Genomic DNA, 24,747 nt, shown 5'->3' with positions numbered 1-24,747 from the left:
GGCAGAGAATGGATTGAGAGCAGCCCTGAGGAGAAAGGCCTGGGGGTGTTGGTTGACAAAAAGCTCAACATGAGCCAGAAATGTGCATTTGCAGCCCAGAAAGTCAACTGCATCCTGGACTGCATCAAAACAAGTGTAGCCAGCAGGGTAAGGGAGGTGATTCTCCCCTTCTGCTCTGCTCTCATTAGACCTTACCTAGCATATTGCATTCAGCACTGTTTCCATGTGTATAAGGACAGGGACCTGTTGGAGCAAGTCCAGGGGAGGGCCACAAAGATGATAAAAGGGCTGGGTACCACCTCTTCTATGAAGACAGGCTGAGAGAGCTGAAGTTGTGCATCCTGGAGATGAAAAGGCTCTGGGGAGACATTATAGCAGTTTTACAGTATGTAAAGAAGGCCTACAAGAAAACAGGAGAGGGACTCAGGGAATGTAGCGATTGGACAAGGGGTAATGGATTTATACTAAAAGAGTTTCAATTTAAATTAGATATAAAGAAGAAATGCTTTACTATGTGGGTAGTAAGGCACTGGAACAGGTTGCCCAGAGAAATTGTGGATGCCCCGTCCCTAAAAATATTAAGGCTATGTTGGATGTGGCTTTGTGGCCACACCTTCCTGGTCTAGTGGAAGGTGTCCCTGCCCATAGCAGGGGTTTGGAACTAGATGATCTTTAATGTCTCTTCCAACATAAGTTATTCTGTGATTCTGTGATAACATTAGGTGGGCCTAAAGGCCAGAGTGTCTAATCAAGTATTACAGTTCTCTCTTAGTTGTGTTATACTTCCATGCCAGTCAGCTTTTGGTCATGAATAGATTTACTTCAATAGAATAATTTTGGTGTGCAAATAGTATGTTCTGTTAAAAAGCCTTCATTTGGCCTTTAATCTTCAAAACATGTAAATGCTAACCACTGGAATGAGGTGGTCCCTTTGGAAAATGAACACACATTTATAATCTGAAGTATGGACGTAAAACTGGGAGAACTAGAGAGTGATGAGAAAACAGTAGGACATAAAACCTTAACATAGCCTACTCTTCTCTTCTGGTGTCATTCTGTGGGGCTTTCCCTTCAGTTTAATGTTTTTGTGAAATGTGTTCATCTGATTTGTGTCAATATGTAACAATGCTAGGGCCGCATGATGAAATGTGACCTTCTGTCTTACATACCCTTGTATAACCACAAGTACATGTATAAGAGAAACAGAGGGGTTAATGTATATAGTTCTTGTATCTTGCAAAAGTATGGTCTAGGAGTTTGTGTCAACAGAGGGTTTGAAAGGTAAACCTTGAGACTTGGGTCCAGGGGTTAAGAGAACAAAAGAGTTTCCAAAAACTGCTGACTTTTGCATGGGACAAGTCTCTGATATCTGGGATAAGAGAACAAAGGGGTTTCAAAATAACTGCTAACTATTGCATGGGGTGCTGCATGGGTCTCTGATATCTGGCTAAGAGATGACCAAATAAGGAGAAGGGATGAAGATGAAGAACGACCGAAGGACAAAGCCTGGAAGGAAGACTTATGAGCCTTCAGTACGAGTGACCCCCCCAGAGGGACCACCGGAGACCGATATGCATGCGTCTGTGGGATGGTTCGGATCCCGGGAAACTAATTATAATAACCCTGCCTTTTCAAAAAAATGGTATGGAATATGTATTAGCCTAGCAGCATAAAAACCAGCCATCTGATCTAATAGGTGTGCATCTTGGTGGAGCGGAGACTCCCGGCGCACCCAGCGTTGTTTGCTTGCCTCTATTCATTTAATAACTTATAAACTTTAATTGCAATCCTATTTGGGACTCAGTCATTTATTACATTTTGGAGTGGTAGCTAGATTTGTTAGCTGAATGTGGTTTTAAATATTTTTATATGTTGAGCATGAGCTGTTAGAGCAAAGAAGAATCTGAGGTTCTGACAAAAGAAGAGAATACAAATAAGGTGTCTTTTACCCTATTCAGCGGTCTCAGAGGAGCAAAAGGAGTAAACTCACAATGTAGAGAAGGCCTAAACCTTTACAATCTTGTGGTCTTTCTCACAAGTCTTATTTTCTTCAGCTGCCTATTCCTATTCAGATAACTTCTAGTCCAGTTCTGATCTGTGTAAATAACATTTCTCTCTCTGCCTAACTTCTTTTTATTGTTTCTATGAAAATGGGAATTCCATTTAAACTCACTTCGATGCTGGATCTTACCTCCTGCTGGGGAAGCTGAATGCGAGGCTTTGGTGCCCCTGCCTGTGTTGAGCTCTGCATATAATCCTTATAAATGGAGGTTTGAGGAGGCACACTTACTTCTGAAGTGTTTGCAAGGAAAGCATTTCAATGCAAACAAAGAGCCATCTCATGGTTCAGCTAACAGGTTTGGCATTTCTCTTCACCCCTTTTCAGTATACAACGTGGCAACGGTTATTTTATTTTATCTGAAGGTTTCAGGCCTGAAGTTTTTTCCCCACTCGGGAAGTTCAACCAAAAAGATTCAGGTTGAATAAACACAGGGAAAAAGAGTTTCCTGACTGCCACTTCTGGAAGTTTTTGGGAGGAAGGATGGGTTTAGAGTCCATCATGATCCTCTGCAGCACAGGTGGCCACATCAAGTGTCTTCTCTTACCCTTCCTAAACTTGTGCAGATGTGCAAACTGAAGCCTTTAATCTGTTTGCTGTGCACAATGTTTTGTTTCTCAAGTTTCTTGTGAAAAGATTTCAATAAGTACATTTGACTCACGGAAAGCTGACTCCACAATCAGTAAGATTATAAAGTAGGTATGTTTATTCAGCACTGGACAGCACAGAGGGTAGTCCCACCAAAGTCGTGCACAGCTAACGCGACAACTTGCCATGGTTATATGCTGTAAAGAGTTACATATGCATGAAATTTCCTAATACGCCTATACATACACATGCATAACCTGTCCCCGTTTAGTATTAAGATTAGCTACAAGAAGTCATTTCCACAAATTCCTCATCTGCGCTTGCTCAGTGCTTTGTGGTGGTGGGCACTGAGGGTCATGGGGATGACGTAAGATGTCTTCATCAGGGTTGAACTTTTCACCTCATCTCTTGGCGCATGCTCTCTGAGGACTTGGTCACAATCTGGGCCATAAAGTTGTTTTGATCTGGTTCTTGGGGTTTGAGGGGCTCCTGTTATCTCAAGGCCTTGTATGTTTAACATTTCTTATCTTGTCCCTTTGTAAACAGTCCTGCTTATCTCTGATGCCTTGGTTAAAGTCTGAACCATGAGGTTTTTTTGGTCTGGTTCTTGGGGTCCGAGGGCCTCCTGTTATCTGGAGGCCTAAGTGCAACACAGGCACAGTACATTGCAAATATAGCACCTATTCATTCTTAATCAATCACTCTCTAATTTCTAATCCCAATGATTCACATTGATAATCTTGAGTTAAATTTGTATATTTTCCTGTGCATAGTATAAGCACTAGTTAGGATAGGAAGTTAAGGGACTGTTTGGAAAGGCGTTTACGTCTGTGTGTGTGTGTTTATATATGTTTCTGTGATTGGAAATCAGTTTGTGTACTGAAAATAGAAATAATAGAACAGAAGGTGTTTTATCCTCTGTAGATTTGATGTAATAGTGTTAAGCTGGCTTTATAGGCTCCATTTATGACTAGGATGAAAAATTAACTTTTTTTTCCCACTAAACCACACTCTTTGCAACTCTAAATTAGAGAAAAAGACAGATTAATGATTTGATATATTAACTCCGGAATTTTGAGAATCACTATTCGTAGACATGTTTGTTCATTTAAAACCAATATTTTCATTCTATCAGCAGCAAAAAAATTATTTGTCCTTATTATAATGCCCAGGATAGGAGATTTCATTAAAATTAAGCACCACAGGTGTTTAAAAGACACTGTCAGGTGGAGAGCAAAGGCCACTTTGATGCCACCTTCCGAGTTTTCTATTTGCTGTGTGAACTTAACAACAACCAGAACAACAACAGTCTATCAGTTATTTTCCCCCTTGTTAAAATGTACTTGTTTTCTTGTCATGGTCTGTTTGAGAGGCTTTTGTGAAGAGGTACATGATGGAGCAGTGAAGGAAAAAAACTTTTTTTTTTTTTTTTTTGTTATTATTATTATTTTAATCAGCCTCATGCACAGGCAGAAGTGTGCAGCTGCCCAGAGAGGGGAGTGCAGTGGGGCACTGCAAATGCCTCAACGTGGCCCCTGCTGCCTCCACAAGGCCCTGGCCTGGCACAAGCTGGCATGAGGCATGTGTGCACTGAGGGGAGGCTGTGCCTCAGCCATAGTCCCAGGTTGTTTACAGCTGCAGATGTGGTGGCTGAGCCTGTCTGTCTGTACGTCATCCTCAAAGTAGTTGCTGTCCATTTATTGTACAAGCTGTAACACTGAATTTAATTAGTGGAATATCTTAGTAGCTTATCTCAGGTGAGCTATGAGCATGTACTTTCTACATAGCTGGTATATAATAACAAAGGAGATGTATACAGCCTGCTTGCACCTGAAGCATTTGCTGAGGTTTCCCAACACCACTATGAAACCCTTAACTTAGGCAGAGTTTTGGATGCCAGTAGGCCTCCGAACCCATGATTTTCATTACGCCTAGTCCCTGTAAATATTTAAGGTGTTCTGCTGGGGTGCATGTGTGATATATGGAGTAAGAATTCATTTCAAGAAGATGGTTGATGTTAATAAATAAGGGGGAGATGTGGGAGTGTGGCCATGGGGGTCAACAAGCCCCATGGTTGGAGATAACATCAGACTCTTAACGATGAGGCCATCAGGAATGTAAAGAGTTTAGAGGGAACAAAGACAGGTGATTTGGGAGATGCCATGCTGACTGGAGGAAAAGACTCCACAACCATAGGGTTGTAAAGTAGGTAGGTTGCAGTGCACCAGGCGCGCTGGGAATAGCTTCCCTCATAAAGGTGCATGCCTGCCCGGTCATCTCTCACAACTTTATACACGAATACTGTTACATATTACATGAACTCTATGTTACAGATTACATGAGCTCTAATACATATTCATTAATTTCCCTGAAAAGATGGACCTCTTCCAAGTACTCATTTCCATACTCCCCGCCCTTAGCTCCTTCTGGTTGCGCCTGCGCGGTGTAGCCTGGTGGTCGTGGGCAGGGGTCTTTCAGGATGAAGGCAACGAGGAAGAGGAGGTTAAACTTTTTACCTTTCTGGACTTTGACCTGCTGTTGGACAGTATTTAGAAGTTTTTTGTTTATCTTTGCCTTGTTTCATGCCAACAAGTTGTTCATCCTTCCCTAATGAGTTTGTCCTTCTCTCATTGCTTGGTCTTGAACGAAATCTTTTTTACATCTCTTTCTCATCTACATCCCTATAATTAGGATATTTTTAGGTTCTCATCCACATCCCCGATAATTAGGATATTTTACCATATATGTAGCTAAATATTAATTCGGGTAAGTTTTATCATCTTCCCCATCTCAATGCCATCTCGTTTCGGGTTGCTTGTTCTCTAGCTGTTAAGGCACGGAAGTTTCTGGGTGTTTTCTGGTTACCGGGCAAAGTTGTTTGACCAATGAAAAGTTGCTTTTGAAAAGAACTGCTGTGGGGCAAAGGGTATAAGAGGGGAGCATGTCCTCAAGATGAAAAAAGGCAACATGATATAATGAAGTTATGTCATCAATAAAGAAGTAGAAAAAAGGAATGTATAGGGACAGGCTAGCAGAACAGAGACCAGGGCAGGAACAGGCACACTGATCACCTCATGAAGATAGGTTCGGCCAAACTCAGCAAACCGCTCAAAGAAGCTCGCATAGAAAATCACTGGAAATAGGTGCACTGGAGCTGGAAAGAAGCTCAAGCTGAGAGAAGTGGACCCACGCACACAACTGCCCCTCTCTGGTAAGCAGTTGCGCATTATGGGGAATCATACGTCCTTAGAAACAAAGACTGTCCTGGTAACCTTACAGCATATTCTCTTTATTAACAATCAGTTTATGATCCTGAAATACGGGACCAAATTGAGGTCAAGGTGCGGGACTCTGCAGCTAAAAATGACAAGGTTGCAGTGGGATTGCTCAGCACCTGGTGAGCAGTCTCTGAGGCCTTAAAGAGCCATGTGGGGCCACAATCAGAAACATGTGGTTTGCCAGACAGTGAGGGAGCTGCGGGCTCATCCACTGATCCTTCTGCTACACCATCACCAACGGCCCCCCGCCTCCTCTTCCCCCTCACCGCTACTGCCATCGCAGGCCTTTGCTCTTATGCTCCCTGGTGACCTGAATGTGCCTTTTGACCCAGGCCCTGTTGGCCTTGAAAAGGAGATGGATATGTTTCCCTTCTATCCTTGAAGAATAGGATACATAAGGCTCGAAGGCTGAGTTGCTTAACAACTTAAAGTGAGACATATTGTTTCCACGACTAGCCCTGGAATTCTCCGGTGTTTGTAATCAAGAAAAGGAATGGAAAATGAAGACTGTAATATAATCTGAGAAAAATTAACGAAGTCATGGAAGATATGGGAGCACTTCAACCAGGATTACCAACTCCAACTATGCTCCCCCAGTAATGGACATTAATAGTAATAGACTTATAGGATTGTTTGTTAAACTCTTGCTTTTTAAAACTTTGCCATGTTTATGTTTCAGTTGATACCTTTTCTGATTGTACATATGTATAGGCATACTGGGGTTTAATATCTAAAAGCAATGTTCTGTATATTTAGAAAGTTCGATGTTAGTGTGTACGTGTTGGTAGAACATAGACTCCCTGTGTACCTAGCACTGTTTACTTACCTTTTATAAATATTACTAAATTCAGATTGAGTTGTATCTTCATTTATAACACATGGATCCTTGGGTGTCTTCCCCATTAGTGCAAGTGACGTGCAAGAGCAATCTCAGCCCTCCGGATTTACAAATTTTTAACTATATATTCAGGATCCAGTGAAGTTATACAATTTGAAATACTGGTGAGTGTTTTCATGCATGAACAGTGTTAGGTAAGATGTCTCAGTGTACCAGATGCTGTTTCATTTTATTTATGTCATGGAATAATTGAAAATGTCAGAGATGTGATGTACATAATGTGCATAGCCAGGTCATCGAGGGAATAACATCTTTTTTTTTTCTTTTTTTTTTTTTTTTAAATGTGCTTTTTTTTTTCTTTCTTTCTTTTTTTTTTTTTTTTTTTTCCAGTTAATCAACCCAGGAGATGTGGATATACCTCATTTTTATTAGATCCCCTTCTCTCTAATTCTTTTTTTCTGTTACAGTGGTTTTCTTTCTGTCAGGAGAGCTTAGATATAATTATAATTATATGTAGACAAATGTATATAGAGCAGAGTGAGTGAGTATGTATACATGTGGTCAATATTAAGTGCCTATCTTTAAGAAGGAGGAAAAAAACCTTATCTGTTTTACCACTGACATCTCCTCTTTCAAAATGAAGAATATAGATAAGAGTTTTCAAAGCAGCCTACGGGCATTGTACACACAGCTCCTGAAAGGCAATTCCTCCTCTAAATTAAGGGAAATCTGTCACCTATTAATCTTGCTTTTGCTTTTAAAGTTTGTAAATCAAGTCATATGGGGGGTGGCCAGTACTTTTGTTTGCTTAGAGTGAACTACAGTAAGTGTTTGTATGTTTTGTTTTGTTTTGTTTTGTTTTCTGCCTGTACTATTTGGTGCAAAATTTCACTGAGTAGGGAATATATAAGTCCAGTAAGCTACCATTTCCAGAGGATGTTGTGATGTTTTCTACAGTTTTAAATACATGAGTTTTAAATACATGAGAACTGAAGGGCAGGCACAAGAGCACAAAAACATACCAGGAAAATTCAAGAGTCTTTTGATGGGTCAAATTATGCTTTGTTGATTCTAAGTCATGAACTGTTTTTATTCATTTGAATAATGGCCATGCTTTTTCTTTAGAACATGAAATTTTAGACCTCAAAAGTATTTGACACAATTCAGTAAAACACTAAAAGACTGAAAGCTAAAAAGTATAAATCTACAAGAGATAATTACCAAAATATTTGTAGTAGTGTTTGGAGAGGCTAGCAGTCCTCTTGAACTGCACCAAGAATACAAGTTGTATAACTAGTATATTCCAACCTCCAAATGCCTTTCATGTCAGTATGAGAGATACCATCAGGCACATTGAAAGCACCAGCCTATTTATAAAGATACCATCAAAAAACCTGCCTGATGCAGCTGACTTATGAATCAATTATCTGGACTTCACCAATGATATATCTGTTCTGAATTTTAGAGCCATATGTTTAGAGCAACACCGTACAGAGATAGGCTATTCAGCATCCCAACAGGGTTCTTATCTTCATGTATAGGTCTGTCAAAAAAAGGGAGAAAAATATCCTAACTGTGGGACCTGTTTCCCAGAAACAGTTTGTTAAAAGGAAAAAAAAAGTTTGTGGATCTCAAGTTATTTATGTCTTGAGGCAGAAGGAAAAGATTGATTAGGTGTAGGGTGTATGATTGGTGCTGACAGCAGACAATAAATTTAACTTATTTGAAAACTATTGAAGATGGTCATTGAGACATGTATTTTTATTTTTATTTTTTTAAGTTTGACTTAAGTGTTCAAATCACTTAATGGATAGACAATCTTTACCACAGAATTTAAGCTATTGTTGGAAGCATAAATAATCCTACTTGTAGGCTGAAGCATATAATTCTGCAGACATTTCTATGGGCATTGAGGCCCAATAAAGAATTTCACCAAAGCAACTATTTCACCTGTTACATCTTAGCTCTTTTCAGTTCAAACAGCTTTGTTCCTCTTTCCAATTCTAGATACATTTGAAATTTCCATTCCTTTACATTAGTGTGCTTATGTTCTATTAGAGATTTGCTCCTGCTTTGTTAATGTTTTGCAAAGGCAGATGAAAAGAAATTTGTAAAACTTTTAATGTGAAGACTTTTTGCCAGTTGTTGCTTCTTGCACTGTCCTTGCTGCAAGAGGCTCTAAACTAATGCCATGTAAACTGGAAAGTGCCTTGTACTGAGCAGCCTGTAAAATAATAGACACAGCAGCTGCAGTTGGGAGTAAGAAGCGGCACGGGTTGCTGAGGCAACTTATCCAAGGTCATGCTGTCTCTGTTTCACTTAATTTGTTTACTTCTCTGAGGAGATTATGATGTTGGGCTGTTGAATTAAGTATTAACATTTTACAGGTTCTCTTGGGAAGTCTAAGTTGTTACACACTGGCAACTAGAAGTGACAAAGCTGGCACATCCTACCAGCCCACAAGAACCCACTCATGGGCTATAGGTGGCTATAAGCTCCTCAGAAGGGGCAGACAGCTAAGAAAGGGAGGTGGCATGGCTCTCTATATTAGAGAGTGTTTCAATGCTGTTGAGCTCAGGGTTGGGAATGATGAAGTAGAGTCCTTGTGAATAAGGATCAGCGGTTTGGCCAACAAGGTGGACATCCTGATGGGGGTCTGTTATAGACCGCCAAACCAAGATGAAGAAATGGATGAGACATTCTATAAATATCTGTTGGAAGTTGCACAGTCACCAGCGTATGTCTTCAGGGGGGACCTTAACTTTCCAGACATATGCTGGAAATACAATACAGCCCTAAGGAAGTAGTCTAGGGGGTTTTGGAAAGCGTGGAAGACAGCTTTCTGACTCAGCTGGTTAGTGAGCCTACCAGGGGGGTGCCCCACTAGACATGCTGTTCAGGAACAGAGAAGGACTGGTGAGAGATGTGGTGGTAAGGAGCTGTCTTGGGCAGACTGACCATGAAATGGTAGAGTTCTCTATTCTTGGTGAAGTCAGGAGTGGGGTCAGTAAAGCTGCTACCTTCGACTTCCAGAGAGCAGACTTTGAATAGTTCAGGACACTGGCAGGGAGGATCCCTTGGGAGTCAGTCCTGAAGGGCAGAGGGGTCCAGGAAGGCTGGACACTCCTAAAGAAGGAAGTCTTAAAGGCACAGGAGCAGGCTGTCCCTGTGTGCCATAAGATGAGCAGGGAAAAAGATTGGTATGGCTGAACAGGAAATTTGTGCTGAGTGTCCAGGAGAAAAAGAGAATTTACATCTGGTGGAAAAAGGGACAGACAACTCAGGGAAGTACAAGGAAGTTGCCAGCATATGCTGAGAAAAAATCAGGAAGGCTCAACGAGAACAGCATGAACTCAACCTGGCCACTATGGTTAAGGATAACAAAACGTGTTTTTATAAATATATTAATGACAAGAGGAGGGCCAATGAGAATCTCCATCCTTTCCTAGATAAAGGGGGGAACATGACTACTAAGGATAAGGAAAAGGCTGAGTTTCTTAATGCTTATCCTCAGAGTACTCAGCCTCCCGACCTGGAAGTCCAGGATGGGGAGCAGAAAAAACCCGCCACAGTTCAGGTGGAAACAATTAGAGACCTGTGGCACCACCCGAACTGTCACAAGTCCATGGGGCCAGATGGGTGCAGAGGGAGCTGGTGGATGTGATTGCTGGGCTGCTTTCCATCATCCATCAGTGGTCATGGTCATCTGGAGAGGTCTCAGATGACTGAAGACTTGCTAATGAAATGCCTATCTATAAAAAAGGTTTGTAAGGAGGACCCAGGGAACTACAGGACTGTCAGCCTGACCTCAGTGCCAGGGAACAGGTCATCTTGAGTGCAGTCACCCAAAGCATGTGGGACAACTGGGGAATCAGGACCAGTCAGCATGGGTTCATGAAAGGCAAGTCCTGCCTGATCAACCTCATCTCCTTCTTTGACCGGGTGACCTGCCTGGTGGATGAGGGAAAGCCTGTTGATGTAGACTTCAGCAAAGTGTTTGACACAGTCTCCCACAGTATTCTCCTGGAGAAGCTGGCAGCCCATGGCTTGAACAGGTATGCTCTTTGCTGGGTTAAAAACTGGCTGGGTGGCCAGCTGAGGGAACTGTTTAGTCTGGAGAAGTGGAGGCTCAAGGGAAACCTTATTGCTCTCTACAACTATCTGAAAGGAAGTTGTGGGGAGCTGGGGGTCACCCTCTTCTTGCAGATAACCAGTGATAGGACTAGAGGGAATGGCTTCACCAGTGGAGGTTTAGGTCAGAAATGAGGAAACATTCATTCTCAGAAAGAGTAGTCAGGCATTGGAACAGGTTGCCCAGGGAAATGGTGGAGTCATCATCCCTGGGGGTGTTTAAGGAAAGGTTGGACATGGTGCTTAGGGACATGGTTTAGTGGGTGATATCAGTGGTAGGGCAATAGTTGGACCAGATGATCTTGGAGGTCTTTTCCAACCTTAATGATTATGTGATTCATTTTATGACTGGTATTTGGGACAGAGGAGAAAAAAATACCTGGGAAAAGAAAAAAAAAAAGCTGTAAATCCAAATTTCTCTTGCTAATATAACAAGTTGCAGCAAAATACAAAATGAATGTGGGCTCACTCACACCTGTAAATATGAACATACTGGTTGTTTGGGGTGGTTGACATTTGAGTATGGATTGGAATATATACTCCAGAAAACTTGTCCTTTGTCATTAGCTAAGTGATGCCAGTGTCCTAGAAGATGTACAGGTGACAATAGTGTTCATAACCCCTCAAAAAAAACTAAAAATCAAGATGCTACATGACTTTATCCATACGACCTAGTCATAGTTTCTGTTTCAGATGTAATTTTCTATGGGTGTGAACTCTAAAGATAATCCTTCTCTAAAGAAAAAAAATTACCCCTGCCCCACAGAAACAGATGAACAATAAATGTTCTCATCTGGTGATGTAATCAGCATATGGAATTCATCATTTATGTTGAAGTAAAATTATTCCTTGTGGATGGAGATGGTCCACCACAAGATCTATAGAAACTGTAACTGCAAGTAAACTCCCAAAAGAGGTCTGAAGTGGCCAGGCCACATTGTGGGCCTTTCTTCAAGGGTTTAATCCTAAAATTTATGAATAACTTGTGGCTCTCTGAATTCATAAGTGCTGTGTAAGTTCTATGGGACAGGTTGGATGCTTGGTACCCAAGCTCCACCCAAAGTCAGTAGGAAGATGCAATGGCTTTACTCTAAATTCTGGCCTTCCAGGCATTAATGGATTTGAGGAATTAAAAAAGTATCAGGCATAGCAAATATTGACCTCTCCTTAGAAAATATTTACCATCTCATTTATTGTTGTATGTCTTCTGCACTAGGATGATATGTTCACAGTAGAAGCTAGGTGTACTAGTGTTCTAAACTGACAAACTCAGCTATTTTCTTAAAGGCCCCTTGGATTGATTTCTAGATGCTTTGCTTGTTGTAAATGTTTCTGCTCCATGTTAAAATGTCACATTGGCTTTAGGTATTTCTGGCTTTATAACATAATTTTAAGACTCATTTATTTTATATTAAAAACTTGCCAATCTTGTGAGTAATAATATGGCAAGTTTTCATATACATAAGGCATGTTGTAAGCTGAACATTTATAAGCCTTGTTTAAAGAGACATTTGAAGAAGTACACACATTTTACAAACTGGGAAACTGAGGTATATAGCTAACTAGCTGTAATACGTTTTCACAGCTGCTAATCCACCTTTTTATAAATGACTTCAGCCTGTAGTCACTTGAAAAGAGGTGTATTAGGCTTCCATTGACTTGGGAGTTCTGAAGCACTTATTTCTATATAGAGTCCATCCCCTGATTTCCAGAACCTTGATCTACAGTCGAACATCTCGTGTCTGTTTCACACATCTCTTTCTCTGCCCATTGCTAGAGCTCTTACATATTTCTTCAGTGAAGTAGTCAGAAACCAGAAATAATTCTTCCCATTGTAGCCATGCTTTGATATGCAAGAACAGTTCTGCATTTGAAATTAAGCTAAGCATTGAGTTCATCATTTAACAATTTCATGTTGTATTTTGACTCACTTTTACCTACCCAACTGTAACATTCAGAGGAAGTTGGAATGAAAATTTAGGGAAAGGAGAAAGGGTCAGCTGACAACCTGATCAGACCAATTAGACATTCCCTTGCTGTAATTTGAAATGAAAGGTAGAACAAATGCTAGGTCTATCCTGAATTCTCGTTGTATCCCAGTTTAAAAGCCTGTCACTTATGCTCAAAGTATAAAAACATAAGAACTGGTTAAGATGTTATTCATAATATGCTTTATACTCTGCTTTATAAAGATTGGCTGATAAAGGAAAATACACATGTCAAGACAACACAGATATTTACAGTGAGGAAAATATTTAGATTTTTCTTCTATTTTGATTCTGTCAAAAAGCCTTGAGCAGAAAAGGGTTCTTCCCTTAAAGCCCTCCCAAGCTGCCTATAAAACAACTGTTTTCTTCTTTAAAGAAAATTTTCCATAAGCTTTGAAAGGAGCATTGAAATAACTCACAAAGACAGAATCAAGCACAAGTTGGTACACAGCATAATTATGGAGAGCACATGTTTTAATGGTGATAGTCTATTAAGTTTTATAATCTGAAATCAGTGACATTTGCAATAATTATTATTAATAGTCCATTTTTTTATTATTCATATTTAAGTGCAGCTTTATGGCTTAACTAGCTAAAATAATCAGCTTCCAATGGTGTATTATATTAGCCTAAATCATAGGACTGTTGGGTTTTAAGTTGGGGTGTGTAATCAATAGCTCTACTTACTTACTTTGCTATAAATACATTTCAAATAACTCTCAACACTATATACACGAAATTAGTCAGAGGTCACTAATGGAAAGCACCACTAAAATCCAGATCCAGTTTTCCATAAAGTAAAAGGAAAGACTATGACCCTTCATTGAACCTGAGATCATGTGAGATGATGCATATAGCACCTTGACATCAGTCAAGAGGTATTCAGTGATTCTAGCATCTTCAAGTGGATCAAGTCTCTCTCCGCCTAAGTCTTGCATAACCTGTTCTGTAGATGTTGTGTCACTGTCGTGGTTTAACCCGGCCGGCAGCTAAACAGTCACCAAAATGTTATACTCCTAATTTCTTTATTGTTGACATATTTTCTGAGAAGACTGCTGCTAGTCATCTGAAAGAGAAAGAATAAATGAGATTAAAAGCAACAATAATAATACAGGTGAACAGAGGCTTAGGAAAATGATTACAGCAGAGGACAATTTGGGAGACTCCTTTCAGATATTAGTAGTGGGCAGAAGTGTTTGTCTGCAAGTCATAGTTATATCTGCTAGGGACTTGAGAACTTTGTGTAGCTTTAAATTGTCTGAGGATCCTACGAAAGGTCTTTTTGAACAGCAAGGGCTGATATGCTTTAAGGAGCCACTGGGAACAGTTTTTCTGAATAGAAAGCTGACACTTTTAGAGCCTTTTTTTCTTTTTTTTTTTTTAATGTAATCATGCTTTTTTCAAAGGCTTTTTGTAGAACACATTTTATTTTTTAATAGCTATACAAGCAACATTAGCTGTTCTCTTTCAAATAGTTTAAAAGTTAAATTCAAAGTTAAATTCAAAGTAAAAAGTTTTCCTTTTTTTTTTTTTTTTTTAAAGGATATGCAGCATCCAGAACATTCTTCCTAAAAGAGTTTCTGGATATGATGCAAGCAGAGAATATCCATTCAAAGAGATCAGAATATTTTCAGAACATTTTGTAACAATAAGTAAAATCTTTCTTAAAAGGTAAGAAACTAATTGACTCTTCAAAGCCACTTTTAAAAAGGAATTAATATCCACAGGATGTATGAAAACAACATGTTTTTCTTCACCTTTACTGACCCAGCACTTCTTTCTTTTTAACTTGACTATGTGTTGTGTGCTAATTTTACGTGAATTAAAGACATGAACAATTCACAGAAGTAATGCATTTTCTGTTTGGCTTGTTTTCTCAGCATGTTCTGCAGATCCATCTAAAGACTGGATCCTATTATTGCAAAAAATCAATCGATGTGCAAGGTAGTCAGCATTTACCAAAAACAGATAGCACCATTGTAAGTATAGAATGTAAAGGACATGCTCAAAATATATTTTCATTGGTCTATATTTTGGTCTGTTAATGGTGCTTTGTGTTATAGGTTGTTGATGAATGTCAAGATTTGCATTCATTCTAGATACTGAATGCTACAATGCCTGTTAGTAGCTGTGCATCTGGCTCATCTCTCAATTTAGTGTCTTGTCCTCTGAATCTGCTACTAAAACATGCTGTATACCAAAGGTAAGTCAGGACTGTGTTTGGATGACAGATGTCATAGCTGAAGCGAAAGCAGTTATCCTATCACGATGTTTTTTGAATATCATATAATAACTGATATTCTAGCTATTCTCATTTTCACACTTGTTAAGACATATTTGGCCTTTTTCAGATAGGCAGGAATTTGCCTCCAACTCAGAGTTTAGAAGCTAGATCAAGTTGCTCAGAGTGCTTTTCAATTCAGTTTTGGAAATTTCCAAGAGTGGAGGTTACACAGCCTTACTGGAAAACTTGTTTCAATGCTTAGGCACTCATTTTTTTATTTCTTAATGTTCACTTGGAATTTCCCTTACTGCCAATTGTATCTGTTGACCCATCTCTTTTTGCTGTGCACTTCTGAGAAGAGTCTGGTTCTGTCTTGTGCAATTAAATCCCACATTAACCTTCCCAAGTCTAAATAAACTTAGTTTCCTCAGCCTCTTCTACATCATGTGCTCCAGAACCCTAACCATCTTGGTAGCTCTGTGCTGAACTAATTCTCTATTTCTCTTGCACTGGAGGAGTGAAAATTGTACAGTTTACTAGAAGCAGCCACACAAGAGCCAAGTAGAGGAGAATAATAACTTCCTTCAGTCTATGTTCTTACTAACACAGTCCAGGATGAGGTTGACCTTCATAATGACAAGGTCGTGCTGCTAACTAACTAGGACCACCAACTCCCTTTCTAGCTCTCACCTGTTCAGTCCCTAGATTGTACTATTGCACCCTCAATACAGAACTTCACATTTGTTTTGTGCTAACTCCCGTTAGCAGTCTTGTCTCTGTATCTTTCCAAAGTGTCAACCCTTGCCCCAGTTTCAGTGTCATTTCCAACCTGCTGAGGATGGGATCTCTGCTATTGTAGCAGAGAAGGAAGATGCTAGTCAATGAAGATGCTAAACAGTGTCAGTCCCAGTATCAGTCCCTGACAAGTGCCTGAAGAAACCAGTCCCAGTTAGATGTTTCATCACTGAGCACTACCCTTTGAGCCTGACCATCCAGCCTATTTTCAGCCACCTTGTAGTTGTCCTATGTAGTCAATCTCTCCTATGTGCTAAGATAGACTGTGTCAAAAGCATTGCTAAACTGAAGGCAAATTACATCTACCACTTTTCCGAGGTCTACATAGACACCAGTTTCATGATAGCAATCAGTTTGGTCAGGAACAATTACCCTTGGTAAATATGTTTTTGCCATTCCTAGTTATATTCTTATCCTTTAAGTGCCTGGAAATGGCTTCTAGGGAGACTTGCTACATAATCTTCATAGGGATTGAGGTGACAGTTGTCACCTCAGCCAGGTGTATACATTCCTTGTATGTTTTACTGAGGAAAGCTGGGATTTGGGGAAATGAAGGTTGGAATCTTAGAAGAGAATGTTACAATTGCAGAGGCTTGACCGTAGTGCAAGAAATATGAAAGCACATGCAGTTAACTAAGCTGGATTCACGTATGTAGTATCCTCATCTGCGAAGGAAATAATCAAGACATGCCCTAGACACAAAGTCAAATTCAGACAGTAATTTCAAATTGAAGGAGATCTGTGTTCCAGGGCTACAGTCCATCCAATTTATCTTTGGTCACTCCACTTCATGTACCAAGGGCAAAAATGGAAAATCTTGGGCATCAAGAATTGCAGATTCTAATCCTAACTTGTCTTTCCCTGCTTACAGAAGTGCCTGTATAAAATGAATATCATTTTGTGGCAGTGAAATATGGAGTAAAGCTGAAAATTTCAGTATTGAATAGTTAGAAAAATTGCCATCAACAACTGGTTATTTCAGTAGAACATTTTTTTTTCATTGTTAAAAGTATTATTGATTTCTGCTTTATTTTTTTCTCCCTTTGGAAAGTACAAAGCCTTTAAATAATTTGAGTTTTCCCTTATTCCTCAGAATTGCAGCATATGACTGATAACTGCCTTTAGAACTCCTAATAGCTAAATTACAATTATTATGCAAAGACCTACAATAGACAGTTATATGGATTGTTAAATGACTTTGCCTTTTTTGCAAACCATAATCATTTTCCTTTATTAGCTGAAGGATTTCATAATTTAAGGAAGATGAGAACCTATAAGTCACACTTTCAAATAAGGAACATGGATATTGCAAACATTAAATTCTCCCATAAAAATGTTAAGGCATCATTAAACTAGGATCAGATTAATACAATTCAGTCAACTCTAGATAGATATCTCCTGTAATAGGCTGAAACAATACCTAGTGATATAGGATGTATAAGATTTTACTACAACCAATTTATAAACCTATAAAACCTACAGGTATCACTCAAAGCCATCATTAATTGTGCATGCCTTGTATTAAATCAAGTGAGTTTGGTAAGGAAAAATATACCCCTCCCTTACTGTATCTCTCTTTCTATTGTTAGCTGCTATCATAGCATCTTACTTCTACTGTAAGTCAGATGAGAGATTCCTTCTGGTAGAGGTTGACCTGAGAATCTGTGCTTGATTTATCCATCTGTTTAGGTGTCTGAAAGATTTTTAAATAATTTTTTCAGGCCATAATTTAGTTCTCACTTGTACCACTGTTAATCTGGAGTTATTCTGGGTTTGTTCCAGAAAAACAGCAAGCAGGATTTGACCCTGAGTTTAATAAAATTAAAAACAAAGGCTTGCATCTCTTCTGCTCAGCTGGGCAAAGGAAGAGAGAGAGCTGGGGAAAAAGGGGATATAGACTATTGTCTCTGTTCCTTCCACAGGTAAAAGGTATCTCTGTGGATGTTGAGAAATGGCAATTTTAGAAAAGTGGGGCAGAAGCAGTGAGACAAGTGTGCTATTTCAGTATGCCTTCCCAGTCCTTCGACTGTATAGCTACTTAGAAGAAAAAAGATGACATTGTGCTGGACTGCTTCTAATTCATAACCTGCACGTTCAAATTTAGCTTAGATCAGTTTCCATATGATTCTCAATAGGGCTCATGGAATATGTCTGTGATACTTTGGTAATTTTGGCCCACTGCATGGCTTAGTAAGCAGTGACTGAACATATTTGGTGCAAAAACAGCTTTTTCATTTGGGGTAACAGGGATAAAAATACTGATTAATAGTAGGGGGTATGTTGCTGGCTGTGGAATCCTGTTATGAACAACTTTCAGAACTTCTTTGACACTAGAGTCTTTCTCTCTCCCTTTCTGCCTGTAGGCATACCTACTCCACAGCCAAAGTGGAAATGCAGGATTTCTGATATGTGCTCTGTGTTACCTATTTGTTCTGTGACTTATGCCTGAAAAGTGCTAGTATGCATACCTAAATTGTTGTATACATGTATATTAACCTACTTTAACCTCCATTCAGGTATATATTTATTTCAACATATAAGCACAGATTTTCATAAAAATAGCAGTTTTTCATGTGTGCGCATAGGAAAGAGGAAATTATTTCTCACACACCCCTCACATGCATACCTATACGTCTGTGCCTTATGTTAAAAACAGATCAGGGCGTGATAATGCTCTGTACTGTACCTGTTCTGTGTATCAGTAATACACAGAGTAATCAGTAATACACAGAGTAATACACATAGCCTCTGCTACTAAATTAATCACAATAAGATCCAGAGGTTGAATCTGAGAAGGGAAGAAGAGAAAGGACAAAGATTAACTTATTAAAAACAAACTAAACTCCCCAAACTGAAACGAAATCTGCCAGATTAAAACATATATAAAGAAAAGGGTCCAGAAAGATTATTAATTTCACTGAAAACGTTAAATAAAATTTCCGAGCATTACTCCAAGTGGTTATAGTAGCTATTTTGACACTTGAGCTGAAATAAAGGGTTCTTAACATATAGAATATCCATCAACTGCATCCTTCCACACTCATTAATTTTACTTTGCAATAATTACATTAATATAAACAGAATTACTTATAATTTAAACCTTTAGGTAATGGAGTAAAATCTTACTTCATCCTTTTTTTCCCAGATCAGTAAACAAGGTTAGTAATGTATCTTTGTGACTAAGTGACTGTGCACTTCGTCACATGGTCTAAACTTATGAGTAGACCTGTGCGGTGCCATGAGTTGGACTTGATGATCCTTATGGGTCCCTTCCAACTCAGGATATTCTATGATTCTATGATTCTACCTTGCTCAGCTGAGCACTGCTCGTGTGGCTCCTAGGAGTATTATAGAAGTAGTACAGAGAAAAGCTTGTTGGAGGCACTGGTTAAGGCCCAGATGGCAAAAGACCAGTTTAACTAGTTCTGTGAAGCCAGACTAGATCATTCAGGACAACCTTGTGTACACTGGCCTTCTGGCCTTTTTTTTTTTTTTTTAATATAGGCTAAACTGAAGACTAGATGCATTCTGGGCAGTTGAAAAACACATACATGAACAATAGTATCTGTTTGTAAATCTGTATTAATGATCAAAAATACAAGCAAACAGAAGGAGATTTCAAACATTGTAAAAGGTGATTATAGATTAGTTCTTTTGTAAACATTTTCCATTTGTGCCTAAGATAAGTTATGCGATTTAGCTCAGTATTTGCAGTATTCCCTAAGGTCTGTATAGGACAGATCCCAGAGTACCTCAGTACCTCAATGCAATTGATTCTGAGTGACAGCCAAAATTATATGTAGTTAGTAAAAAATGTTGTATTTAATCATGTAATTGTGCATCCATTTAGCTCAGCCCAGTAATCACAAGAACCCTTATACACAAGTAGTTTTGCCTATGTGACTCGTCTTTAGTAACTAGGAAAAATTCACTCACAGGGCATTTTCATGCAGAGAATTTGAAGAATGAAGCTTAGCTATATGCCAGCAAAACACATGTCTAGTAATCTGTTATTGTAGATGGAGGTTGTGTTTAAATTAAGATTTTTGCATGCAGCCATCTTGTGGGAAAGTAAAAGATGGCTACTCTGCTTATATTTCATGTGGAATAAACTATGAAGCAATTTCTATCACATTTTACCAATTTAACTGCATAAAGCAACAACAACAAAAAAATTAAGGTAATATTTCAGCCTGGATTCCAGACTAAATACCCATTGAACCTTTTCTGAACTGCCCTGTCAGTTCATTCTCCCACTAACAACTTCCGCACCTGTTAATAAATACTGGGTTTGAAATAGAAAGAGGAAGTAAAGTTTGCATGTGCCTTGTGTTCCTCTAAGTTTCATAAAAAGGAGACTGAGAATATAACACACAGAACTAGATCAGCTCTGTGAGGGAAAGACACAGTTCAGCTGCTGCGTATATTCTACAGCAGCAGCACATGGTCCATCTGTACATACAGTTTTCTGGACTTCTCATACTATTGTTTGGATAATGTAGTGCTGTAATAGTTGGAGATGTGATGGGAAACCGGTGTGACTGTGACCTCACGTCAGTGGTCAAAAGGAAATAGCTCACTGAACCACTTTGCTGTTTAGTTCAACCACTGGTTTAATGAAATATTTTAAGATTGGAGCCATTTGGTGCAAAATCCTCTAATCACAAAGAGAAGGATGTACAACTGCAAATCAGTTTATGAATGATAGATCTTAAGCTATCTGTTCGCATGTAAAGAGCTTGGTTCTTTCCATATGGCCAGCAATTCCTATCAGAATAAGTCACAAAGTGAGCCAGTGTCACACACATTGTTGAAACATATTTTCCAACTCAGAAACCGATTAATTGAATCACTAGCTTGGTACTCCAGAGACCTGACAACTTTCTGCTTCACCTTAGGCTTTTTGAGTTACCATAGGCAAATATTTAAAATGTCTGTGCTGCAGACTGCAGTGAAGCATCAAGATGTGCTAGTTAGTTTTTAATGAGCTAGCTTGGAAGCAATCTGCAGCAGTATTCAGTTAACTTATCCTCAGCTTCTTTTCAATTCAGCCCATCCATTATTTCAACATGTGACAGATGGATTTTAGGGTGTTCCATTAAGTTCAGCAGGGATCAAATATAATCCAGCATCCTGATCAATCATAAGAAATAAATTTAGCATTAAATGACCCACTGGTCAGCTCCAGTTAGATGTTAATTGTCTAACCATAGGGACTAAATTGACTTTGTAAAGTAGGACAGATGGCTCTGTAGAGCTGAAGAAGGGCAAAATAGCTAGCAAAGAGCCCCTAGAGGTCATGTTTGGAGCATGATTCATCTCACCTAACTTTAGAGATCTCCAATCCTAATTATGTTTATAGTTGGTGGAGAGTTTAATGCCTTTTTGAAGTGTGATTCATCTACATTATTTGAGGCATCACCTTGATGAGGTAAATCCTTTGGTAGAAAAGCATCTAACTGAGATGGGAATCTAGAAGGAGACCTCAGTATTTGGCCAGATGAAGCCACCCCTGGAATCTTTCCAGTAAATGACCTTACTCATTTAAAGATTGAACTAGTACATCTGTGCTACAGCTTATAGATAAGAGAAGAAACGTTGCCTAACTGTGCCTTAGCTCCCTGTCATGCCTCTCTGCCATGTTCTGGGGATAAATATCTTCAGGAAGGAGTAGAAGGAGAAAGTGGAGGTTAGACCTCTTATGAGGCTAATAGCAGTAGTTGGGAAAATGATACAAGCTCTCAAGCCCTTCTTGAATATATTAATATACAATGGCAGTATGTAAAGTACTGAAAGTATGTAAAATACTTTCAGTATTTTAGACAAGGTAGCTGAACTTTATTTCAGTGAAACAGCTGAGCTCAGAAATGTTATTCACAAAAAAAAAAAAAAAAGAAAGAAAGAAAAAAAAAAACACTTTTAAATGCACGCAGTTTTGTTAGCAAAGATACAGTCAAAAGAAGCCTATGAAGCCAATTTCTTATTGTTAAGATCAACATAATCTATAGCAAAATTTTGTAGTATTGGGTGGGAGGCTGGTTTTTACCTGTAGTTTGTGGACTTGGGTTTATAGAATTGATTTTTTAACCTGAGGAGAAACTGAAATGTTTCATTGCTCACGGAGGAGGATGAAGTGTGAGCAAAACACCACGAGAGGGAGCTGTTGGAAGCAGTAAAGCTCTCGTTTTCCTCATTAAGCAGCGCGTTACTTTTTGCAGACACGCAGATAAGGTTGTAAAACGTTCAGAAGCTCGCAGAATCTTTACAATAGTGGTTTTTTGTTTGTTTGTTTGTTTGTCTGTTTTTGTTGTTGTTTTTCCTTTTCTGGGATGAAACTCACCTGAAAGGTTAGCAAACAATTCTGGGGGAAAAAAATAAATAATAAAAAAAATAACAATAAGTTGCGAAGTCTATTTAAAAAGTTGTCTATTAAAAATGAAATCTTTGTTAGATATAACATTGCCTGTAATTTTAAGGTCAAATGTTTTAAACTTGATTTCCTTTGTATTTATCTCAGGTAGTAAAATACATTATGCAATATAGATATGATGCCATCTTGCTGCTGAATATGAACATAAAGTGTACAAGGGGACAGACATGCTTAGATCATGTGGTACAAACTCCATGATAACAGCTTTGTTCCCCACTTGTTTCACTTCTGGTAGCTATTTCTCTGTACTGTTAGAAGCCTTCACAAGAAAAACTCTGGATGCTTAACAAAGTTCAACAGAGATTAAATGCGTATCTGACCTCCTGGTCAGTCTTAAGAAATGAATTTAGCTGTAAATGGCTCAGCGGTCATCTCAAATATATATGGCTAAATGTGGATATTAATTATGTAACCAGAGGGACTCAATTTACTTTATAAAGCAACTAAAAGAAGACAGAGACTTACAGTCTGTTTCTGAGAGAGAGTAATGTCTGTTTAAAAATAACTTCCTAACCAGAATAGCCTTCCTGTCTTGAAATATGAGGGTGGGGTGGCACAACACAAACATTTACAACACTGCTTCATTATGTAAAAATCAAACCCAAGTTTTAAAATGATAGAATTTGACAGATTACCAGTTCCTCATTCAGGCAAACAAAAAGAAAGGATTTGCTTTTCAAACCGTCTTAACCAGTGTGTCAAAATTTAGCTTCCCCTTGTTATTTATTTTCCATCGTCAAGTAAAGGCTAAGACTATGAATGTTCCTGGTTTAAGGAGGAAGGGGTTCCAATTTTTTTTTAAAATACAGTGAGAACTAATTTTTTCAAGAGTATAAGCTAATATCACTTTATATTATTCTAGGCTGGTAGCCTAAAAGTTTTGCTTTGAGTGGTGTTCATAATAACTTCTTAATAATTCTCCACAGTGCACCCTCTGAAAATACCACTGAGTGATCTGTCGGTGACAGACAGCATCATGCCTGTTCAGGCTGTTAGCTACAGCATCCATCCCTCTTTCTACCTCCTTGCTGGACAGAGCACCGCAATCAGATATCTTCAAATATCTACTGCTGCATCACCCTCAAAATAGCGCAGCCAGATAGAGAGAACAGAAACAAGGTTGTCCCTGCATGACTCACAAGGTTTTGATGCTTCAGTATTTACCTTTCATAATTACTTCTGAAGTCAGCTTCTAGCAGTGGGCTAGGCAACCTGTGATACTTGCTGTTGTTTTCAGAGTATAGCACAGCTTCAAAACATTCTGCTCTACCTCTTTATTGTTATCCTGATTTAAATTTTTTTGTTTTTGTTCTGTTTTCAGAAAGAAATAGTATGTTTGTTTGCATACTCAGTGCTACACCTAATTACTCCTCCTTCCAGGAATATCAGACATAAGGAATAAGTTTTTCTGTGACATTAAGGAAGTAAGGCTAAAAGCAGGATTGCTACCCTGGACTTCCGAAGAGCCAACTTCGACCTCTTCTGGGACCTGCTTGGGAGTATCTCATGGGATAGGCTGCTAGAAGGCAAGGGTGCTTGTGAAAGCTGGGCTCCATTTAAGCAGCACTTCTTCCATGCTCAGGATCAGTGCATCCCTAAGAGTAGGAAATCGGGGAAGAGGGGCAGGAAACCTGTGTGGATGAGCAAGGAGCTCATCAATAAGATCAAAAGGAAGAGGATGGTCTATGAAATGTGGAAAAAGGGCCTGTCCTCTTGGGAGGAGTATAGAAGTGTTGTCAGGGCCTGCAGGGATGCGATGAGGAAGGCTAAAGCCCACCTAAAGATGAGGCTTGCAAAAGAGATAAAGGATAATAAGAAGGGTTTTTTCAAGTATGTAAACAGCAAGAGGAAGACTAGGGATAATGTGGGTCCCTTGCTGAATGAGGGGGGTGTCCTGGGCACGGGAGACGCTGAGAAGGCAGAGATACTGAATGCTTTCTTTGCTTCAGTCTTTGCTCCAAGGACACTCCCCCAGGACTCCTTGCCCCTGACAATAGGACAAAGGGTCTGGGAAATGGAGGGCTTCCCCCTTGGTTGATGAGGGAGTGGTTCGGGAGCATCTGAGTGGCTCAACGCACACAAATCCATGGGTCCCGATGGGATGCATCCGCGTGTGCTAAGGGAGCTGGCAGAGGTGATCGACGAACCACTCTATCATCTTTGAAACATCCTGGAAAACAGGAGAGGTGCCTGAAGACTGGAGGATAGCCAGTGTCACTCCGGTCTTCAAGAAGGGCAAGAAGGAGAATCCAGGAAACTACAGGCCAGTCAGTCTCACCTTTGTCCCTGGAAAGGTGTTGGAACAGCTTGTTCTGGATGCCATCTCCAAGCAATTGGAAGAGAAGAAGGTTATGAGGAGTAGTCAGCATGGATTCACTAAGGGGAAGTCATGCTCGACCGACCTCGTTGCCTTCTA

At 39.3% G+C, this 24,747-nt stretch overlaps 1 long non-coding RNA gene across 1 annotated transcript in view; it reads left to right on the top strand.

Annotated features, from left to right (window-relative positions):
- Positions 1-23,879, top strand: part of LOC311439881 — a 47,980-nt gene extending 24,101 nt beyond the window's left edge. The window contains exons 3-6 of the long non-coding RNA XR_014695055.1: positions 14,425-14,553; positions 14,763-14,861; positions 14,946-15,085; positions 23,653-23,879. This is a non-coding gene — a long non-coding RNA (uncharacterized lncRNA). The remainder of the gene's footprint in view (positions 1-14,424; positions 14,554-14,762; positions 14,862-14,945; positions 15,086-23,652) is intronic.
- The last annotated feature ends 868 nt before the right edge of the window (positions 23,880-24,747 follow it).

Source organism: Aythya ferina (assembly GCF_964211825.1).
Source record: "Aythya ferina genome assembly, chromosome: 1".
NCBI lineage: Eukaryota > Metazoa > Chordata > Aves > Anseriformes > Anatidae > Aythya > Aythya ferina.
The sequence above is the reverse complement of the archived record's forward strand: the minus strand, read 5'-3'. Positions and strand labels throughout refer to the sequence as shown.